The following is a 23,356-nucleotide window of genomic DNA, read 5'->3' on the forward strand; positions in this document are numbered from 1 at the left end:
TCACATTTTCATCGCCCTGAGGAGGAGACATTTATTGAAGAATGCATGTCCAGTGGCTGCTGTACTGAATTACCCATCCTTCTGTGATCAGGGTGTGTCTGTGTGTGTGTGTGTGTGTGTGTGTGTAATTTTATATTTATTTCCTTTTCCTCCAAAGCTTTTTGGGACATATTGCTTTTTATGTTTTTAAGAGATGTGGCTGTGATGGCGCAGGTTGTCAGGAAGAAGTCAGAGCCATTGGTATTCAGGCTGTTTTGGGAGATGCATTGGGCATTAGCAAAACTGAACATGAGTAGTCTAGCATCTAGTTTCTTTCTCTTCATGTTTTTGTGTTATGATTTCATTCTCCCCATGCAGGCGTGGACCGTGGATGAACATTATTTTCTGGGCAAAGAATAGAGCTGCCAGCCCTCATATAGAAGCACCATGGGGTTTTTGCATTGGCAAAGGTTACCTCAAGTGTCAGGGAGATGAGGTGGGACCATTTTGTGGCTTTCCATATGAAGGGGGCCTACTGGAACTTGATGTGGTCCTTGTACATTTGGGCAATAATGATCTTGAAGCTTTGGATGTGTCTACACTAGGCCCTGGTGAGTAAAATCACATGTGACTGAACTTATTTAAAAATGTAGGGGAAGCTTTTGTAAAGATGACGGGGTTACTAGAAAAGGAGGATAATTTCAGTTTATAAACTACCTGGTTTGTTGATGATGGGCTATGCTAAATTTTATGGTGGTAATACCTCAGCAGCAGGGCATTGACTGATAGATTCCTCTGGATATTTTTAGTAAAAGTCAGACAAAGCTCACAAGCTTCTGTAAATTTTTTGTTTGTTGTGCACAATCTATCTGAGACTTTTACTGAAAATACCCATGACAAAATCTTGACCTTAGTTATGTGTGAGACATTTTGGAACATTCAGGGGTTTTGTGTGATTGTCCACAGATGTTCTGTCTTTTGCAGAGTGCAATCAGAAATTGTCACTCTCTTACTGTGGCACCCAATTCTGGCATGAATTGGTGCTGTGAATAGTTTGCTGAGGAATTGCTAATGAAGTGATGGCATTCTCTAGGTTTTTGGGCAAGGGGAATTTAGGGATGTCATAAACTCTTAATAGGGCCTGTGGAATCATGTCAGAGGGTAGATAATATCTTAAGGACTAGAGGATTTAGTGTGGGGTCCAGCCCAGTATCCTGCTTTGGGTGGGCTGGATGGTTTCATTTGGCCCAATGGCTTCTTTCTCTGATCTTTTGCTCTGCAAAAAGTTGGATCAGTGGTTTGACTTCTGTTTGGACAATTGACTATGCCTACTCTGTACTACAGAGAACACACATTTCCCCTTCACTGATTATCTTGTGTTGAATTTTTTTAAGTCGCAACCTCTGTGCCATGCACTTAATTTTTAGGGTTATATATGTTTTTTCTGGGGGCATTCAGAAAAGACTCTCTGGCCTCTGGATTCTGAATGCCTCATAACAAATTCTTTTTTATGGCAGTAAATATTTTTGTAACACAGCGTGCTTATTTAATGTAAGCGGGTTCCTGAGATACCGTTTGAAATGGGACTCAGCTTTATTGGAATAGCCTAAAGAACTGAATAAATTCTCTAAGCCAATTGTATAAAAATGCAAATTTAAGGCAGCAATTAAAAACAGATAGAAATTAGAGATTTGGATTTTGCAGAGCAAGCTTTCCACAACCATTGCCAGATTACTGTGCAATTTATCTGGATTCTGTCAGTGATATTCAGACTAGATTTTGATAAAGAGCAGCAAATGTGTCCCTCTGTAGCTCCTGTGACTTGCTTCAAATTTCATTCAAGTTGAAGTGTCTGTACAATCCTTTGAATAATTAGGAGTTAATCATTTGTACTTCACAGCCTCTGATAGGCCTTAGAGTTGGGGGGGTGGGAACAGATTTGGCTTTTTAATCGCCTTGTATATTGTACTGCTAGAGATAAATGACACAGACTGTCTGAAATCTACATTCTTGCTTCTGATGCAAAACTGTAATTAATTTTGTGCAGTGTTTCAGAATTGATCGTGGTCACTTGAATTTCTAATTTTTCATTCACTTCAAAGACCTTTTTTTAGAATGTGCTTAGAGTATGTGAATGCTCTCTGATGCTAATGTACTAAATGACTGTTTTACGCCTCTTTTTCAATAAGGTGAAACAGAGGTCAAGGCACATGGCTTGTGTTTATCTCTGTCTCCGCATGCTTCAGGATATATCTTCTGACTTATAGGAAATACAATCAAAATTTATTAAATTATATCTAAATGCTTAAACTACACAGTATTCACTTCTGTGCCTTGTAGAAATCCAAGAGGGTTCATTCATGACTCCTATTCAGTATAAAACAATTAAGCACAATTTAGACAATAATTACCCTAATTAACTACACTCTAATGTTTGCATTCAAGATTATAGAAAAATTGTATCAGTTCCCTATTTAAATAATAACAAGTCTCCCTAATTTCTATGTATTGATAGTAGTTGTATGTGCTTCTTTGTTTGGTATATTTCACTGTAAAAATATTTGTCAGTGAAAGATTGAACAATATGAATGAATTTGATTATGCCATTGTCAAAAACCCCATGCATCACAATTTCTTGTTTTTAATCACTACTGTAAACCTCACTGCCTGAGGGCATAGTTTTAATTTGGGTGCCTTACTAATGAAAAGAAAAAAATAATTGTTTTGCCAGGATTTAATAATAAGCAATAAAATCAGCCAACCAGATTTTACCTCTGCATTCAATCTCTTTTTTATTATAAAACATTTTTGTCCTTTTTTTAGATTACAGGCGTAGATACCGAACATTTTACTAATAAATATTTCAGTTTGCTTATGAAGGCTAATGCTGTCATCTGAATATGGAATTATATTTCTTTCATGCTTCATTATCATTTCATGGTAGTAATGACAGTGAGGCGATGGAATATTTACAGGCTTTTCAGAAGACATTTATCCAATACATTTCCCTGAAGGGCACCTAGGCTTAAAGATACATTATCCTTTTATAAAACACTGCCCAGAATCCCAATTTCTGAATCAGCCAATCAGAACTTGTTTTGCAGCAGTTACTGGTAAAACCCTAAAGCCAGACTCATATTAATCCTGCGAATCTATGGGGGAAGGAAGGGGAAGAGGCGCCTAGGGGAAAAAATTGTTCTCACTTTTGAATCATCAGAGTTGATTCTTGGAGTAAAAAATATTATTTCTCTACTATTGCTTCAGTTTATCAAATGTATAATTAAAACATTGTACTGAAACTGGATAGATTGTAATGGCAGAGGATGGGAAGGTTCAAGTGTATACAGGTATCTTGTAGTTAAAACATATGGCTTTTAGAGTTGTAGATTAATTTATATTAATGTCATGTCTATTCCATGTATGTTCTTGTGCAATCCAGAAATTCTGTGATCCTGATGCAATATATGGACATAAGGCATAAAGCCATTGCTTTTTAATACTGCTGGTATATTCTTTTGGTTTCCCAAGAGATCGATAATTGAGCCATCTCACTATGAGCCAAGGTTATTTTGGTTGCTTTCCGTTAGTTGATCATAGTAACTCCTCATTTCAGTATCAGATATTTTTCTAATTCAGGAGAAAACAGTAGTTAACAATTGTTATCTTCATATAGTCTCTTTCACCCTAAAGTTTCAACAGCTACATAAATTGTGGCTAGGTCTGCACTACACTTTTTTCCAATTTTTTTTTTTTTTGGAAGAGGGTTTTCCAAAATTTGGCCCATCTACACTTTTTTCTAAAGATTCTGTATTCCCTTAAAAATGAGGTTTACGGGATCTTTCAAAAAAGGGTTTTATTTTTGAAAGATCCCTATCTAAACTGCCGGGTTTTTTTTTGAAAAAGCCCTGTTTCGAATAAAAACGACGTCTGCCATTACGCAAATGAAGTGCAGGAAATTCAAATACTGGATTCATTTGCAATATTAACATGCCTAATTTACATCCCTTTACTGAAAAGGAATGTAGTCTAGACACATCCTTAAACTGCATGCAGCTTGCTTCACCTACCTGATAGGTTCAATGGGCTGAATTTGACCCTTCAGGGATTTTGATGTGTGGTTCCAGGGAGTTTAAATCTACAAAGTTTACCATTAAAAATTATCATGGGCTAGCTGATATGGCACACAGCCATGTGACATACACAGGTTTTCTTATTCTTATTATAGGGGAAATGGCAGTATCTGCTAGAAAATGGTGACCTTTTAAAAGGTGACCAATCTTTTTAGCTCAGTGGTCAGTCTTCTCCAAATGAGATTCAAATGACCAGGTGTCAGAGTTAAGTATAGTTTCTCTGATTCAAAATACTTAAAATGGACATTTGACAAAGAGGGTTCTGACTCTTTAAGGTTTCAGCTCTGTACCTACTGGCCTAGACACACTTACTAATGGAAAGGAACTATTGCATAACTTGTGGCTGAGACCCTATGGTTAGAGAGCCTGCCAAGGGAGTGGCTGCAGTTGCCTTGCATCATAGTCTGCTTGGCTGTGCCAGAGGTCCCACATATGTCTAGTACTGCTGAAAAGTGAGTGGCTGTGGCCTGGGAGGAATCACCTACAATGAAGGCAGTCTGCAGAGCTGTTGATGCTTTTTGGCAGCATCTTCCAGTGCTTCTTGTGGAAACTGTAAGCTGTAACAACAGCAAGAGTGCCTGTGCTCCACAAACGGTACATTTTAAAATCTTCTTCTTTCATGAGTTGAGCTGCATGTAAGGGAATATTTTCAGCTGGTTTAAACACCATCTCTTTGCACAGACTAAAATAATTGCTTTTGAAAATATGAGTATATGCTCTCCAACTTCCTTTTTTTTATACCAGAAGACAGGCAGTGAGGGGTACATGTCCCTCTGATGATGCAGGGAAGTTTAGGTTGGACATTAGGGAAAAACTTCCCAACTGTCAGGGTGGCTAGGCACTGGAATAAATTGCCTAGGGAGATTGTAGAATTTCCATCATTGGAGATTTTTAAAGAGCAGGTTAAATAAACACCTGTCAGGGATGGTCTAGATGGTGCTTGGTCCTGCCATGAGTGCAGGGGACTGGACTTGATGTGCTTTCTAGGTTCCTTCCAGTTTTAGTATTCTGTGATTGTATGTGTACCCCAAAATGAGATCCACCAGTTTCTACCAAGATATGCCTCGTAAAATGAGGTTTACAGGCTAAGGGATCAGCCGACAAAGGCTTTCTTTGTTGCCCGATCCCCGTCTTGATAGCCGCTTTTTGCCAACAAACTGCTCAGTAGGCAAAACACGGTGGCCATTTTTATTCAAATGAAGCATGGGAGATTTAAATCCACGCTTCATTTGCAATGTCGGTGTGTCTAATTTACATCCTTCTGGCGACAGAGGGATGTAGTCTAGACATATCCAATATGTTTTGGATTCTTTGACTGACCTGATCTATAGGCAAAGAAAATGAAGGTCCATATTTACATATAAGCAGTACACAGGGTCACCAAGACAACGTGTGGATGAGATGGCAAGAAACAGAACAATTAACATTTAAGCAAACACCAGTGGGGGGAGGGAGGAAGCATGGAACCTCCGTCAACATCATACTTCATGTCACTTTCCACATAGCTTGAATAAACTTTACTTTGAGAGGTAACCCTCCGCATCTATTTCAAAGATTTACTGGTCTATAAATACAGGGGAGCTGAACCTGAGATGAATTTAATCAGCTGAATTACCTATGATGAAATTACATGAATAATTAATAATATGTATTCTAGTCTATGACCAGACAGGAAAGAAGGTGTGTGTATATATATATTTACTGGTAACCCATAAAAATTCAGAATTGGTGGAATTCAAACTTTGGAAGTCCTATTTACATACAAGGATGGGAAGGAAGGGAAAAAGACCATGAGGTCATTCTGCCTCATGAAGCAAGGTCATTGAACACTGGAAGATATAAACAAGGACAGAAGCTATCTTTGGCATCCATCACTAGAGAAATTCCAGGGAACAGAGCTTGTGACTGAGAGAGGGAGACGTTGAAGTCTCTGGGAATGGAATATGGTGAGAAACCATCTTGAACAAAGTCTGCATCTTGCTAGATTAAGCTTTAGACATTTAGATGTGTTTTCCACTTCTATTTCCTTGTAACTAGTGTTATAAAATGCTGATGAATAAGTTAACCATTTACCAACTAAGTGGGCTCCCGGTCCGGGGCTCCTGCCGCTGCTGGTGGCAAGAGGCTCCCAGCTCCTGTCCTAGCACTAGAGCTGCTGCTGGCTCCTCACCCCACAGTAGTGGGCTGTGAGCGAGAGACTGTTCCTGGGCACCAGTTAACAGGTACTTGGTAAACATCACTTGGTAAGAATGATGCTTACTGGGTAACTGGTTAATCGGTTACCTGTTCGCATTCCTACTTGTAACCTCTTATTATTTTATTCCTTTTACTTGGCATCGCTTAAACTATATTCTATTGTTAATCAATTTGTTTTATTTTTATTATAAGCCAACTCAGTGCTATGTTTAATTGGAAGCGTTCATTATTCCCAATTATTATTAATTAGCTATGATGTGCTTTTGTGTCTTTATAGAAATAAGTAAACCTTATTATTTCCATGATTTGTCTGGGACCAGCTCAGCATCACAGAACACATGTGAGAAAATTCAGGACTGAGAGTATATTGGGATCACCATACAAGTAGTAACCGAGGTTTGTAGAAGCCAGAGTGGGTCTGTGAGGCTGTTGGGGTCAGATCTGTCTAGTGAGCAGACATTCAGGGTGTGACCTGCTGCTTGTTGGCTGGCTGTAAGCATCTCAGGCTCAGAACTACAGCAGCAAAGCATTGTGAGCATCCAATATTGCAGGGCTAGTGGTGACACAATCCCTCCTTCGTCTTGTCCAAAACCTCATAAGGGTGGAATGTTACCACAAAATGCATGGGAACAAGCTCTTTAAGAGGGATCTGTATTTGGGTGGGGGTTTTTTTGGCCGGGGATGGGAGGAGTAATTTGTTCCTCTTCCCCCAAAAATCCTCAGATTTCAAAATTAGAGAGATTTGGTATAGGAAGCCATCAATTCACCATCTTAAGGGAACTGTTTGCTGTTGATTTTGCACACATTTTCAATGCTGCATCTGCAACAATAATAGTGAAAATGTTGCTTGTGCTTATCCAATCAATTATCTATCTAGTGTAAGACACTTATCTAATGCTCATAGGCAGCTGAGCTGTTAAGTAGTTCATGATGTCATTCGTCTTTGTGTGGTATATAAGAGATGTTTGAAAATTGTTGTAAATCTACAGCAACATAAAATGTAACATACCAACATCAGCTGAAAATATATCAGATAAGGTACATCAATACATTTTAGTATGGGGTGGGGAAGAGGGTTAGATTTGTAGAGAAATGATCAAATTCTATATGCAATTATCTTTTACATATCCTCCCTCAAACCTCTTGAAATTTTAATGGTAAAACTAACAATCATGGGACAAATCCTGTGGTGTATATTCAATTTTTACTCAAACTCCTACTTGCTTGAGTGGAAATTTGTCTTCTCTAAGGAACTCAAAATTTAGTCCCAGACTGTTAAACTGCAATGTCCTGAAATTCTGAATGCATTACTTACATCTGGTTTTTATCCCATTAAAAACACACAACTTTCCTCATTGGGGATTATTCATAACAGTAATTTGTGTCTCTAAGTAATCTTCCTTATAGAAGATATACATTTTGAGAGGTGTAGTTAAGCAGGGTTATAGGGTCACCCATATTATAATCATGACATCTACCCACTGCAATTGTCGACTATCAGATCTTGCAATAGTACTATCCTCTCATTAACTTTAAAAAAACCGGAGTGATTTTACATTTAAAAAAATAGGTTTGAAGCAGATAACTTCATGGTTTCCTAAAGAAAACAACTTTGAATAAAAAACTGATATTATTTGAGTTATCTTTTATATAAGACACCTGAGATCCAATAACAACTAAGATTCACTAATACTCAGTACTCACAAAGTTCTTTTCAGCTCTAGGTCAAACGTGTTTTAGGATGATCACTACAGAATGTGTTCAAAAATACATGTTCTCTAAGTTCAGTAAAGTGCCATGCAACATAAAAAAATTAAAATAGTAATTGGTAAGATTTATTTGCAGTGAAAAGCTTGTTACAGGCTGAAAAACATTGCTGCCCACCAGGTGGACTGTACTACATGTGAACTACATGATGTGTGTTTGTATTTCCTTTACACAGCCAGTTTTTAAAGGAAAATCTGTAGCCTTTAGGCACCTGAAACTTTCCCCTGTACTAAGGTTTACTTATAGCAGCCCATTACTATGATCACCCACTATAGTCTTCTAGTGTTTTCAGAATTCAGTGTGGATGAAAAGTATATTATAACATGATTACACTGGAGTAGAACTTCACTGACATTGCACCAAAAAACCCATTCTCTAAGTGAGACATTAATAATTTCTACAGAGGAAAATGACAGTATTTTTCTTCTTTTCATTCCTTACCAGGCAAATGCTACATGTTCCACTACAGTTAATCGGGGAGTGAGGGAAACCCTGATAAATCCTAAGCAGCTGCATACGACTGTTATTACACAGGAGAATTTGAACTCATAACATTTGGGATAAAATAAGTACTTAAAGCTGCTCACCAATCAAGAATGAAACATTTCCGCTGTGCAAAGCTTGCCTTCACAAAGAATAAATCTGTAAGCCATTAGCCTTTTTTTCATTCTTGCTAAGAGAGTGCATCTCTATGTGTAGTTGTTTGAAGCAGACACAACCCCTTGTAAAGTCATCATGGCTGGAATCTGATACAGCACTTGCTTTAAAATACACTTTGATCAGTGAGCATTAACCAAAGTGTTGACAAAAGGTCATTTGGCCTCAGGGAAGAAATAGAAAATTTTATGTACACAACACATTGCAGTGAGTACAGGGGTCATTATAACGAGCAGAATGGTTGATGTTTTTTTCTCTTGGCTACTATGTGACTTTGAGCTTGCTGTTGAAACAAGGAGCAGAAGCAAGGCTCCTCCTTCCAGTGATCACATGATCCCCTGTGAATTCTTGACAGGGCTAGTAAAGAGACCTGTCCTACAGTACATATCATATTTTTGACATAGGACTTCAATTGCAAAAATGTTGATGACTAGTGCAAATGTATCGATTTGTTTTTTTCTCAATAGACTGAATAGTGTTTGTAGTTAGAGAAGAGGAAAGCTAGTGAAACAGAGTTGAATCTACTTCTTAGAAGCCCGGGTTATCAAACTCATTAATCTACATGTCAAGAGGCTAGGAATGAATAATTGTGTGTAGAATTTATCTGCCAACATGATAGTTACTTTTCAGCTCTTTCTTCAGTGCTCTTTCATTGTGCTTGGCTTTATTATATGCTTTGTCTTTTCTATTTCTAGTCTGTTGGGGAAGTATAGAAATATGTACCTCAGCACTATGGAGGATAGTTGCTTTGAAATATGACACTGGTTAATTCTTTGCATGCACATTTATTCTTACTTAAATGTTGAAATGTTAGTGTAGCTTACATTGTTTCCTAATTTTTAACAGTGTGAATATTCTTTACTAAAAATCACCTTATATAGGGCATCTTTATATATAATTTTTTTTATATATGTGTAGAGTCCATGGGCTCCTTTCTCAAAATTTTGTTCTTGAAGGTAAGGTTTAGTAGTGATACAGATTCAAAGTGTTTATAATAACATTAACTTTCAGGAATCTTAGTCCAACTGAAATAATTTCTTTCATTATAAAAGAGAAATAGGTGTGATTCCTTGGAGCAAAACACCCATGCTGATTGGGGGCAGGAGGTAGAGAGAACAAAGCAATTCTATTGGAATATGAAACTAACTCAGAAATTTAAATGTGTGCTGTTCTATCTTGAAAGATCATGAACCTGATTCTGAGTTTGCACCAGTTTGATGCAAGGGTAGCACTTGAGTGGTTTTCATATATTTATTCATGATTTTCTCTGTTTACTTAGATCAGAGGTGGGCAATGATTTTTGGTGGGGGGGGGCACTCCAAAACTTTGGAAAGGGATCACACTTTTCTGTGGAGGAGGTGCAGGGTCTAGGATGGAGGTTGGTGCAGAAGGATGCACGTGGTTAGGGACTGGAGTTCAGGAGACTGCATGAGGTCTCAGAGGATGTTTGGGTAAAGGAGGGGGTTGTGACCTGGGTCAGGGGATAGGAGTGTAGGGCCAGGGAGGGAGTGTGGGTACAGGAAAGGATTCTTGCCTAGGGTAGGGGTGTGGGAGGAGGTACAAGGTCGGGGAGGGAATAATCACTTGCCTGGGGCAGGGGGTGCAGAAGGTTTGGATGGTGATTTGGGGGAGGGAGTTGCGGTGTGGGAGGGGTTGGGGTGCCAGAGGCAGGTGCTGGCTGGGAGGAGTTTACCGAAATGTCTCCTGGCCAGCAGGCTGGAGCACCCCAAAGGCAAGCTGGGCTCCCTGCCTGCAAATTCCCCAGCCTGCTTGAAAATACAGGCTGCTCCCTCCACACGGCTCTTCACTCTGGGTGGGGGAAGAGGCTTGAACTACCCCACTCGCTGAGGTCAGTTTTTATTGGCCAGTTCTTTCTGGCCAATGGGAGCTGAGGATTGGACTGGGGGCAGGAGTTCACATGAATCCTTCCCCTCCCTGCAGAGCAGAGAGCCACAGGGCCTGTGTTTTATACCACGGCAGCTGCATGTGCCTGAGGGTCCTCTCAGGTGGTTTGTGGGCCAGATCCAGCCCCTGGGACATATTTTACTCAGCCCTGACTTAGATCAAACACAATACTCCCTGATCTTGAGCCGTACACAGTGTCCTAATGTCAAAAAATATTTTCATGATGATATTTGTTGTAGCAGAATTTTCTTATTTTAAATGTGTATTTGCTGGGAACCTCTTTTGTTACTCAACACAACCAAGCAAGAAGCAGCCCAGATAATAGTTCTGCTACTAAAGAAAGGGCTGTGACCCCTCTGAGGGGTGTCCAGTCTGTGTTGCTTGTGGATTTTTAGAGGCAAGTGACAGGTGAGGGCAATAGAGCATAGTGGACCTTTAAGCTAGAGGTATAAGTGCTGCTTCTAAGCACATTTCCCCCTATGCCCAACAAGTCCTTGAGGCATCCATTATCTTATCTCGTGCAGGCAGAAACCCTGAGCATCACCACTTGGGTGTTACATTTCCACTCCCCTCTACAGCCACTAAAGTGAGTGACTCTAGCAGCAAAATCCAAATTTAGTACATCATTATTTATTTGAATAGTGATGGAAATTAAATTATTTTTAGAGGGTAACAAACATTATGTTCCAATATAGTTTAACAATATTAGATTAAAAACAAAATATTGAAACCAGAAGGAGAGGGAGCTCTCCATTCAGCGATGTATATGGCAACTCAGAGCACTGTTTGAATGAAAGTACTGCAAGCCTAAGTAGTTTCAACAATGTTTCCTTCATCCCAGGAGCATCTGAACCCAGCTTCTGCCTTGTCAGCCACATTTATGATGTGTTCATAATTAAATGTCCACGAAGCTCACAGCATGCTGACCACAGAGGGGCCATAAGCAGTAAAGATAAATGAGAGAGAGAGATGTAATATTGCTTCACTTGTGGGTTTAGTCTGATGTTAAAGATTGTCAGTGATAATTATTAATATGTGACCTGGTTGAGTCTTTATGGGAACAATCACAATTTTAATAAAGTGGTAAACTCTGCTTTCTCTGCATACTCATGTTCTTCGTCTAACTCTTTACTTTTAATTCTAGATTTTTCTGGACACATTATGGTTATTTTAAAAGAGTGATGGGATAGCCCTTTTATATAGCCACATGCTATACTGCAGGAGATGTGAAAGTCTGGCAGGGTAGGAAGTTAAATGATGTAACATTAAACTGCATATAAAAATCTTGGTAAATAAAAGTGAAATTTGAAAGAGAAACTGTAGCTCAGGTTCTGGAGTGGGAATAAAATCTAATTCAAAGCAATATTTGTTATCAATTGACTTTCTGGTCAGACAAGGCTTGGTATCCTTCTTTACTAATACCCATAAAGAATGGCCGATTGTGCCATATATAATTCTGCATTCCTTTCGCACTAAAACCCTATTGACTACAGTGAGAGGTTTGATGTCAGCGAATGTAGGACCTAAGTCTGTCTGCATGCCAAAAAATCTGTTTCACAGAACTAGAAAAGGAGTATTAGTTGTTATAATTAGATGTCTAAGACATAGTAACTTTCCCATCTTTGAATTTCATTGACAGACAATTGATCACATGATAAATTCCAACTTGAAGAATGACATCACTGTTTTAAAACAAAGGTATCTGGAAAGAATTTCACATATGTGATGGGCACATTGTTAAAACTGCCCACTGAATATTTAAAATAGCTTATCTTTTATTGATTTAAAATAATTGCAGCTGTACAAAGGGGAATATTCTTCAGTCTAGTTGTATCATGAAATGAAATAATATTGATGCAATTTAGGGATGTAGTAGTATAGCCAATTAACCGATAAGCAAGAGATTATAGGTTAATGCTATAGACTACATGTATTTCTGCTCCTCCTCCCCCCGCACTCCAGTAAATTTTTTAGCAGGCTGGCCAGCAGCCTGGCGTAGTCCTGGCTTGTGTCTCTTTATTTAAAGTGTATTAGGAGCCAGGCGGGCTGGCAGCCTAGCTCAGTTTTGGTTTGTGCTGGGTCCAGGAGCTCAAAACCCCCCAAACAGGGACTGCTGCCACCCTGCGCTGCTGCCTCTTTATCAGAGGCAACAGCATAGGACAATAGACAGCTGGTCCATGAGGGGAGCTGGTTTTTAAACTGACTCCCCTCATGAACCAGCTGGCACCCCACGCTGCTGCCTCTGATTCAGTGGTTGCTGGCCCCACCCCCGGGGACTATAGAATAGTTGACTAACATGAGGTTACTTGACTATTCAATTAACCAATATTTAACATCCCTAATGCAATTGTTTTTAATGGCTGATGAGATGTTACCATAAGTAATGCTGCTATCTTTTCTGTCTGGTATTTAAATTTGGAACCATAACAGCACAAAAGGCTGAAATTGGTGAGGTTTTCTTCTTCGCAATTACTTAGACTAACAAATGGGACATCAGTACAGGAAATATTAAAAACTTTTAAGAATTTCCAAAGCCATCTTATTTTCTATTTAAAAATAATTAAAAAAAATTGTTTACATAAATGATTACTTCATAGTAAGAGAATCTGTATGGGTTAGTTACCTAAAGATCCTATTCTTTAGCCATGTGACAGGGTATGTAGGAGCCACATGAAAAGCAAAGCTACCTACACCCTTCTGGCCCTGTTAATCATGCATAAAAGGAAGGAAACTGCAGACAGCAGCTGAGGAAGGAGCAGGCCTGCCCATAGCAGCCGTATGTAGGATCCATGGAAGAAACTTCTAAGCAGACAACCATCATCTTTAACCTGAGGAGATATAGTGGACTTCCAGGATAGGTCAGGCATGGACTGAGCCTGCCTCAGAGACCCAACCATGCAATTTCCCCAAATCATTATGTTGGGGTTGGATCACTGGTAGCAACCCTGCCTTTTCTTTGGGTTTGCTGGGACTGCAGGGAGGGAGTATTTTAGTCCCGCAGCCAGAGAGACCCCCAAAGAGCTGTTGTGATCACCTGCGCAATTAGGTGCAGTCAGGTTCCCATGCCCTCTAACAGAGGAACCATCCAGGGCTCTGTTACAAGCCATTTCACAAGTTGAACTCCCATTGACTTTGTTGAAAATTTCTCATGCGGAGCAGCTACATAGTCATTATTAACATTTATGTTCACCATGCAAGGCACTTTACAAAGAATGGGACAGATTTGGAAACCCTTTTGTCTAATAAATATTACCTTTTGTTCACACTGAAGGAGGAAGAGGAATTGTTCATAGTGATAGCTGGGAGTAGTGGAATGAAATTAAACAATTATTGAACAGGTTCAATCCTATTTCCAGTGAAGAAGACAGTTGGATTTTTTGGGGTTTGAAGTGCTATTAATGTGAGTAAAGATTTTGGGATCTGGCCCTTTTTAAGTTTAAAAATAATAGTAGTGATATAAAAAAAAATCTGGCCAGCCCATTGATTGACAGATATGTTCTGTATGCAGAATACTAACCAAACCATTTGCTGCCGTCTAATGCGTATGGGAGCATATGTAGTAACCACTACATACCATTATGTTACTGAGTGGAATATTGCTTGATTAGCTGCAGACTGGAGGATAATAGACTGTCCCTAAGTCCAACCACTTCTTCAATGTGCCAGTGTGTACAAAATACTAATGATACATATTTAAGTGATGTATATATCAAAATGTAATAGTAGTTCTATGACATAAATAAAAGTAATTATATTCATTATCATGATAAAAATATGCAAACAAATGTTTATTAAATTCAATCATTTATCAAAAACAAATGCTGTGGCATTACATCTTTGTTTGGAAGATCAGCCCAAGCATTTTGTCAAAGTTTGCATGTCAGACTCACATATCTTTACTAGGCTAATTGATGTTAATAGGCTGGAGAAGAGGTGGAGCAAACTTATAACATAATGCAAATGTAGAGATCCAAAGAATTGTTAATTGGTTATAAATACAGTGATGTGCTTTTAGATTGGAGGTTTAAACAAAAGGAATATAATTTGCCTAATAAAAATGTCCATTACATATAAATGACTATGCACAGGTAAAGCAAGGGAAGGTAATCTGTCAAATCAATACTTGTGGAGCTGAATTAGTCACACACATTTGACAAGACATGCTTCTGTATTATTTCTGCCTACTCTAGCAGTATAGTCTGATCATGCATTATTAATCAAAAAACTTTCTCTCTTAAGAAATTCATTATCTCACAGTAAACAAAGACCATTTAATTTTTTTGACAAAATGTAGATTTGAAGCATTGCTTTAAAATTTACTCAATACAGTTATTTTCCAGTGAATGCTTCTGTTTTTCATCACTTCAGTACACGCTCTTGTTCTGTTCACATCACAGTCACAGTCTTACACATGTAGCCATTGCTTCCTCATAACAGCCCTACATTTTGAGCTTGTGGCTTAGGTGTGCAATGTCATTCATATGTTGTTAGAGGTAGATTTAATATTGTTAATGAGCAATGGTGAATTTAGCAGAAATGTAGTGTTTTATACTAACTAAATGATCACCTTAGGAGAGTCAGGATGATTGTCTATGAAGTGTGCAAACACCAAAAAGTGAGAGGAGTTACTCCCAGGCTATGTCTAGACTGCAGGCTTCTTTCGAAAGAGCAATCCGCTTTATCGAAAGAGAGCACCCAGTGAGTCTGGATGCTCTCTTTCGAGGAAGCCCTATTTACATTGAAGAACGCCTTCTTTCGAAAGAGGAACTTTCGAAAGAAGGCGTTCTTCCTCGTGAAACGAGGTTTACTGCCATCGAAAGAAAAGCCGCGTTCTTTCGAAATTATTTCGAAAGAACGCGGCTTGAGTCTGGACGCAGGGGAAGTTTTTTCGGGAAAAGGCTACTTTTCCCGAAAAAACCCCTGAGTCTGGACACAGCCCCAGTGATGTACTGGGTGATAACTAGACTGGTGGGATGATATTGAATGAATAGGCTCAATTCTGCTCCCATTGAAATCTGTGGGAGTTGACAGTGATTTAAATGGCAGGAAGACTCAGCCCAATATTATGGCATAAAAACTTCATGATAGTTGTCACAAATCAGACATGCTCCCTTCCCAAAGTGTGATGGAAAACTCTTCTCACCTTGGTCTGAACACTAGAATTTGTACTATAGATAAAACCTTAAGTTATAGAGAGACGAACTAGAGAATAAGCCTGTTGCACCTGTAAATTCTTCCTTTGCCTTACTTTCTATGTCATGTAACTATTCAACCTAGGCCAGGTCTACACTAGACCTGGAAGGTTGGCTTAAGGTACGCAACTCCAGATACATAGAATACGTAGCTAAGTAGGCTTACCTTAAGCCAAACTTGGAGCCGTCCCCATTGTGGGAGGCCAACGGGAGCAAATGCTCCTGTTGGCTTCCCTTACTCCATGCGACTGTGAGGAGTATCCCAGTTGAAGCTGCCCTCGGCATTCAATTTATGGGTATATACTAGACCTGCTAAACTGAACGCCATAACATCAATCTCCAGCACAGCAAGTAAAGACATGTCCTCAATTTATTAATAGGAAATAATAATACTAACATAATAAAGGTACTTGCACATATGTAGTGCCTTTCAATCAAAGTTTTAAAGTGTTTTGCAAACATTAATAAATTTAGGCTGGCAACACTCCTATGAAGAAGATAATAATGTCTATATGCATCAACAACAGTGCCTGTTTCATTTTGGTTGCATTTTTCTGCTGCATAACTTTCATGCTCTGAAATTAAAGCTGAATTAAAACAAATGCCTAAAATTAATTTATCACCAGGAAAACAATTATTTATATAGTAAGTGGCCTTACTTTCCCTGGGGCCATCTGATTTTTTTTCCAAAACACGGGTTTTATATTGGGTTCCTCCAATATAAAAAACTATTTTGAGAGTTGTGCGGTGGGTGGGATTATGCCCAGGTGCGTGGAGTGTTGTATGCCTTTAAAAGAATATGACAGATAAATTTAAAGCCCTAAGACAGAATGGAATTATCTTAAAATTTTGCATAAAAATAGCCAGTTTGCTTAGACAAACAGTAGAATGACAATGTGAACATCAAACTGCAGCCTTTACTTGTAGAGATTTGACTGCAGTTAATGTGACACAGATTTTACAATCTTTCATCATACTGATAATTTTATAGTAGATATTCAGAATTCATTGTAATAGAACATTGTTCATAAGACAAATTTGCATATGTGTTACATAAGGAGATATGATCATATCCTTTACAAGACTGCACTATCATAAACATGTTCAAATTTGTGCTGTAAATGTAATGGAGTAATTAAATAATTATATAAATTCATTGTTGACCATACATTTTGTTTCCAGCACCAATTATATTCAGCAAACCAATTGCACTGGGGGGAAATTTTCAAAGGCGCCTGTGTTATCTAGAAGCTGACATCTATTTGACTTTCAAAGCTGTTAAGCACTTAAGAACCTCATTTCCACTGACTTTCAATAACACTTAGAACACTACAATGGCACTGTCTGGAGTGGCACATGAGTGAGAGTGTCAATCTCAGGGCAGATTGCTAAGAAGTAGGTGCAAACCCCGAACTAGTTGTGAATTGCAAGCACAGGAGGATCCACGAGGACCTCAGGAGGAAGCACATGGCTGTCCTCCATGACATGCAACACACCCTGGCCCAGAAGGTTCGGGGTGATGACCAATGGTGGACCTGCATGTTGGACCAGCTTGTGTGGCAGGATGACGTGTGCCACCATCCTGCCTCCCCAGCTCCTCTGCTATGCCTCTGCCCCTCCCCCTGCCCCTCAAACTGTCTCTGTCCCTTACTCTGTCCCCCATATTATGCCTCTGTCCCCTCCCCATGATATGCCTCTGCCCCTCAAATTGTCTCTGCCTCCCATACTATGCCTCTGCCCTCTCCCTCTGCCCCCTACAATACCTGTCCCTGCTCCAGCCCCTCCCACCCCCCCTGTTGTCCAAGGCCTAACCCACCACCAAGGTCGCTGAGATCCCTGGGCCCAAGACGGCACTTCCAGCCCTGAGCCCCCTTCCTCCCTCCCACATCCAGGTTCTCAGCCCCCCCCCCCCATCCTCCTCAGTTACTTTTATGATAAACATACAAAGGTTTTGTTTTTCAACTCAAACCTGGTGTGTTTATTGACAGTACAGGGAAGGGGGGAAAGGAGGGGTTGTTGTGGGAAAGGCATAGGGGGGCAAGGCACAGGCCCCTAGTGGGGAGGCCCTTGGAAGACTTACTGGGATCCTTGGGAGAAACAGTCCCTAAGTGCCTCCTGGATGTGCACCCCGGCCTGATGGGCCTGGCGGATGGCAGCTGTCCATGGCTGCTCAAAGGGTCTCCTCTCGCGGCTGGCCTCTTCCCCCACCCAGGTAGGAAGGCCTCCCCCTTCATCTCCACAATGTTGTAGAGAACACAACGGGCTGAGACGACCTAGGGGATGTTGTGCTCCCCCCACATTGAGGTGGGTCAGGAGGCACCTGAACCATGTCTTCAGGCACCCAAAGGTGCATTTGACCTGAATTCAAGCCTGGCTGAGGCGCTTACTAAATTGGTCCCTACTGGGGCCAGGTGCCCAGTGTAGGGGTTGATGAGCCACAACATTAGGAAGTAGGCTGCGTCCCCACGATGCACAGTGGCATCTGCATATCCCCAATGCAAAAGTCATGCTGGAGGAAGAAAGTGCCAGCCTCCAGCTTCTGGCAGAGGCTAGAGTTTTAGAAAATGTGGGTGTTGTGTGCCTTGCCCAAGCACCCGACGAAAATGTCCGTACACTGTCCGTGATGGTTGACCAGGTCCTGCAGCACTATTGAGAAATAGCCCTTTTGGTTGATGTATTGAGTGGCTGGATGATGTGGGGAGAGGATTGGAATGTGGGTTCCATCAGTGGCTCCCCCGCAAATCCTGAAAGAGTAAGGTCCAGGTTTCCCAGGCGGATGACCCTGCCCAGCACGATGGAGTTGATGGCTCTCACCACCCTCAGAAGGAGACAAACACACAAAACAAAGAATGAGAGGGAGTGCCTGAGCCCTTGGGAGGTGCCTGCCCTCTACCCCTCCTCCCCCAAATACCCCAGGAGCATCCCCTATGAATCTGCCCTGCCAGCAGGGCTGTATGAGGGAGGGACTGCAGAACCACCCACGGAAGGTGCTTCCTCTCCATCCCCAATGCACCTCCACCCCCCTTTTCCATAGGATCCCCCTTTCCAGGACCTCTCCCCTTCAGGGACTGCAGCCTGAGAGTGCCTTACTTACATGAGGAGGGCCCCTGACGGTGGACTTTCCCCCACCAAACAGGTTGCTCACCGACCAGTAACTGTCTAGGGTGGCGAACTTCCAGACGGCCAGGGCGATCCACTTCTCCAGGGGGTGACGGGTCGCATCTAGGTGTCCTGTTGTCAGAGGGCAGGGTCAAGCCAGGCACACCGTTCCATAAAGGTGGTCGTCTATATTCTGAAGCTTTGGAGCCACTGCTGGTCATCCCACCACTCCATAACCAGCCGGTCCAATCAGTTGGAACTGGTGTCCAGCCTCCAGAACCTTCTCTCTATCATGGGGTGAGGTTCCAAGGGTCTCACTGATGAGATCGGATTCAAGCTCATGCAGGACCATGAATAGGGTATGCACAAAGTGCTGCAGAAGCTGCAGCATGTTAGTGTGGGGCCATTGCATGCCCAGAGGCATCTCTGGCTCCATGGCTAGGAGTGTGCTGTGGTGTCCTGAAGCAGGGCATCCAGAGCATACACTGCTAAAGCTTTGCTGTCTCTTGGAGAGGTAGGCAAGCATGCAGCAGAAGCAGAGAAACAGCAGTCCAGGAGGGTCCCTTTAAGCACATATCTTAGCTTGCCTTAGACAACAGCACCCAGAAGCAAGTGCTGACATAATGCCTTGCCTGAATTGGTTCTGGGTGGCCTTAAATGCAAGATAGAGCCCATATTGACTGGATGCTATCTTTTGAAAAAGCATATTGCTTTTTCATTGCGCTTTTGCTGTGTAGACTCTCTCTCTTTTGAAATCAGCTTTTCTGGAAGATCTCTTCTGGAAAAGCTTCTTCCAAAAGAAGCTAGCAGTCTAGATGTAGCCTTAAGAGGAAAAACAATTGAAAAGAGTTCTGTTTTTCAAAGGCACATAATTAAGGGCTCAAAAGCAAACTATTCCACTGTGTAGGAAGGATGGAAAGTATGGTAAGAGACCACTTTGGCTTAACCAGGAGAACTTACATTATCTAAAAATAAAAAAGGAGTGTATAAAAAGTGGAAACGAGGTCAAATTACAAAGGATGATGCAAACAACGCAAGTATGCAAGGCAAAATTAGAACAGCAAAGGCACAAAATGAGCTCATTCTAGCTAGAGACATAAAGGGTAACAAGAAGACGTTCTATAAATATATTAGAAGCAAGATGAAGACCAAGGACAGGGTAGGCACACTGCTTAGTGAAGAGGAAGAAACAATAACAGGAAACTTGGAAATAGCAGAGGTGCTTAATGACTTCTTTGTTTCGGTCTTCACCAAGAAGTCATGCCCAGCATAGTGAATGCTAGTGGAAATGGGACAGGTTTAGAAGTTAAAATAAAAAATGAACAAATTAAAAAATATTTTGAAAAATTAGATGTCAGCAAGTCACCAGGTCCTGATGAAATGCATCCTAGAATACTCCTAGTTGATAGAGGACGTATCTTTAGCTGTCATCTGGTTTGAGGGAGGGGGACAGATAGGAGGTACGTGGGCTGCAGGTGGAACCCCAGTGCGCCACTGCTTAGGACCTCAAATGCTACCCACTCACTATTTGTGGTTGCCTATCGCTGGTCTTAGGAATAATATGCAGGAATCAGAAAATGACTTTATAGACCTGCATTTTATGTGGTGTCGATTTCTTTGTTCCTGAACTGTTGCCAGAGTGGTAATATTGGATGGCAATCCCTTGATGATTCTGCTGTTTTCCTCTTATGGTTCATAAGACCTCATAATAACCAGTGCTAATAATAGCTGCATTCCAAACCGGTAGCTAATCGAGTTTAGTACAAATGAATTTTACCTTTTGCCAAATTCCACGCACATTGGATTTCAGGGGAGGGGCAGATATGGAATTGTGGAGAGCTGGGGTTTTCCTTTGTTGTTGTTATCCAGATATTCCTACTGCTTTTGAATCCTTTTTAACAGAAGCCATCCAGCTAATAACTAGAGAAGATGGAAAATTGAAAATGTTTCAAATTGTTTTTTTTAACATTTCATCAGTATATTTTGAAAATCAGAAAACCTTGACCATCAATTGAACTGATTTAAATGATTCAGTTTAGCACATTTTTGTTTAAAATTTCAAATGTTCATTTTCGGTAAAGTGTTTAATGGAAAAATCAGATTTTCAACCCATTCTGCGAATGTGAGTTATTAGTATGAGACAGAAGCTATTTTCTGTAGTGTTCTTGCCAGACCAACATTTTGGGAATCTCTCACTTTGTGAAAGCTGTTGTCTTTACCAATGCTATTTTAAACTCTTGTCTGGTGATGTGATAAATGGTGATTCAGGAGTTGTAATTGTGCTTTTGCTTGGATCCTATGACATGACATAGAAATAAGTCATGAAACTATGTTGAATCTAACTTTTCCTCATTACAAGCTCTCTTATGCTCCTAGTAAACAAGTAGATATCTCTTCTAAAGCCAGTATTTGATTAATCAAACTGTCACACCCAGTTTACCCACTCTCCAGTTTATGTTCTGAACAAAATCTAAATAACATTTGATTGTCATAGCTCTCATAAAAATGACCTGCTCCCATTTCACCAATGGCTGATGTTCTTTAGGGAGAGCTCATTGATTCTGAAGACATAGAAGATATTTTTGTTCATGTAGAGACAAGCAGAATTAAGGCAGAAGCAGTAGTAGTACTGCCAGAACAAGTCAAGGGAGTTTTTTGGTTTGACTACTGGGAAATCAACACTTTAAGCTACTCTTGTCCCTTTCACTAAGTGTTATTTTCACCTCTCTTTGCTTTGCTGGTTTCTGGAGTTATCATTGTGCCACCAGTTTGAAGCATAGTAGTACAGACTTCATTGTCATCTCCCAGAAGTTCACTCTGCAGCATATCAAATGAGAACATTAGGAATATAATTTCCATATCAGGTAGGTGTTTCACCCTCACCTCAAATAGTGCAACAAGATTTCTGTGAACCTGCAGAAGACTGTGCTATGTCTAAGAGAAAGTGTAAGAGAAAGTTCTGAAAAATATTTGGCACGTGGTGGCAGCTACTTTTTATGTTTTGGTATTGAAACCTTAACTTTTTAAACTGACCACATCTGCATGATTTTTTGATTGATAGTTTGTTACAGATATCACAAGGCATGTTCTCATTGATATATGCTTACCTCATAATAGCTGAGAGAGATTTCACATGGGTCCCTTGCCCTAGTCAGAAACACTTAGCTTTGCCAACATTTCATTTTCTTTGGTAAACAAAAGCAACACAACCTACTGCTATGCAGTTATTCTGTTTATCTTGTTTTGGGTGGGTGGTATTGGACAGAGTTGTTAACTAAAAGCAGATAATGTTTTAACTTTACCATTTCTTTATGCCAGTGCTTAAATGCATCAGTGATGATGCTATTGATAAATGTTTAGAAAGATGTATGGAACAGTGTCTAAGTACAAATTAAGTACAAATTTCTTGTTACAATTCTATAGATATTGTACTAAGTGATCTAATGTATTTTAACATATTTACATGATTACGAATACCAGTGCGACAGACAGCAAGCTGGCCCATTAAAAAAAAGAATTCCTCCCTTGGCACCTTTAAGACTAACAGAGGGTATGTCTACACTTGCCCCCTAGTTCGGACTAGGGAGGCAAATGAAGCATACCGAAGTTGCTAATGAAGCCCAGGATTTAAATATCCCGCACTTGATTAGCATATTCACGGCCGGTCGCCATTTTAAAAAGCCGGTAGCCTGAATTAACTCGCCGCGTGTAGACATAGTAGTCCGATCCAAAACCCTTCCCTTGAATTAACTGTTACTCCTAGTACTCCCCCGAACTAGGGGGTAAGTGTAGATATACCCAGATTTATTTGGGCATAAGCTTTTGTCAGATGCATCTTTGCAGACAGAAACTAACATGGCTACTCCTCCAGTAAGATGGCCCAACATTTCAAGTTGTCTAAAATGTTGCTTCCTTCTCTTTCCTAATGTTTTTCTTATGATGACTATTGATGTCTGGATGTTAAGCTTTGTCACAGTATATTTTCTGGATATGTGGAGTTTGATACTAGTCCTGTTTAAAACATTGGGGCTGTGTCTACACTGGCCACTTATTCCGGAAAATCAGCCGCTTTTCCGGAATAACTTGCCAGCTGTCTACACTGGCCCCTTGAATTTCCGGAAAAGCACTGATGATCTACTATAAAATCATCAGTGCTTTTCCGGAAAAACTATGCTGCTCCCATTCGGGCAAAAGTCCTTTTCCGGAAAACTGTTCCGGAAAAGGGCCAGTGTAGACATCACAGATTTCTTTTCTGCAAAAAAGCCCTGATCGTGAAAATGACAATCGGGGTTTTTTTGCAGAAAAGCGCGTCTACATTGGCACGAACGCTTTTCTGGAAAAAGTGCTTTTCCGGAAAAGCATCCTGCCAATGTAGACACGCTTTTTCCGGAAATACTTATAACCGAAAACTGTTCCGTTTTAAGCATTTCC

At 40.4% G+C, this 23,356-nt stretch overlaps 2 long non-coding RNA genes across 4 annotated transcripts in view; one reads left to right on the forward strand and one right to left on the reverse strand.

The window, feature by feature from the left end:
- Positions 1–10,173, reverse strand: part of LOC142831070 (uncharacterized) — a 57,440-nt gene extending 47,267 nt beyond the window's left edge. The window contains exon 1 of the long non-coding RNA XR_012906697.1: positions 8,660–10,173. This is a non-coding gene — a long non-coding RNA (uncharacterized LOC142831070). The remainder of the gene's footprint in view (positions 1–8,659) is intronic.
- The window catches only part of LOC112545491 (uncharacterized), a 186,179-nt gene that overhangs the window by 131,883 nt on the left and 30,940 nt on the right, over positions 1–23,356 (forward strand). Inside the window, exons 4-7 of one of the 3 annotated variants that reach the window (XR_012906696.1) lie at positions 358–590; positions 6,583–6,701; positions 8,517–8,716; positions 11,476–11,969. This is a non-coding gene — a long non-coding RNA (uncharacterized LOC112545491). Of the gene's footprint in view, positions 1–357; positions 591–6,582; positions 6,702–8,516; positions 8,717–11,475; positions 11,970–23,356 lie in introns of those variants that run through there. The other 2 variants (XR_012906694.1, XR_012906695.1) reach the window with 2 other exon arrangements.

This window comes from Pelodiscus sinensis, chromosome 12, assembly GCF_049634645.1.
Source record: "Pelodiscus sinensis isolate JC-2024 chromosome 12, ASM4963464v1, whole genome shotgun sequence".
In the NCBI taxonomy this organism is placed as follows: domain Eukaryota; kingdom Metazoa; phylum Chordata; order Testudines; family Trionychidae; genus Pelodiscus; species Pelodiscus sinensis.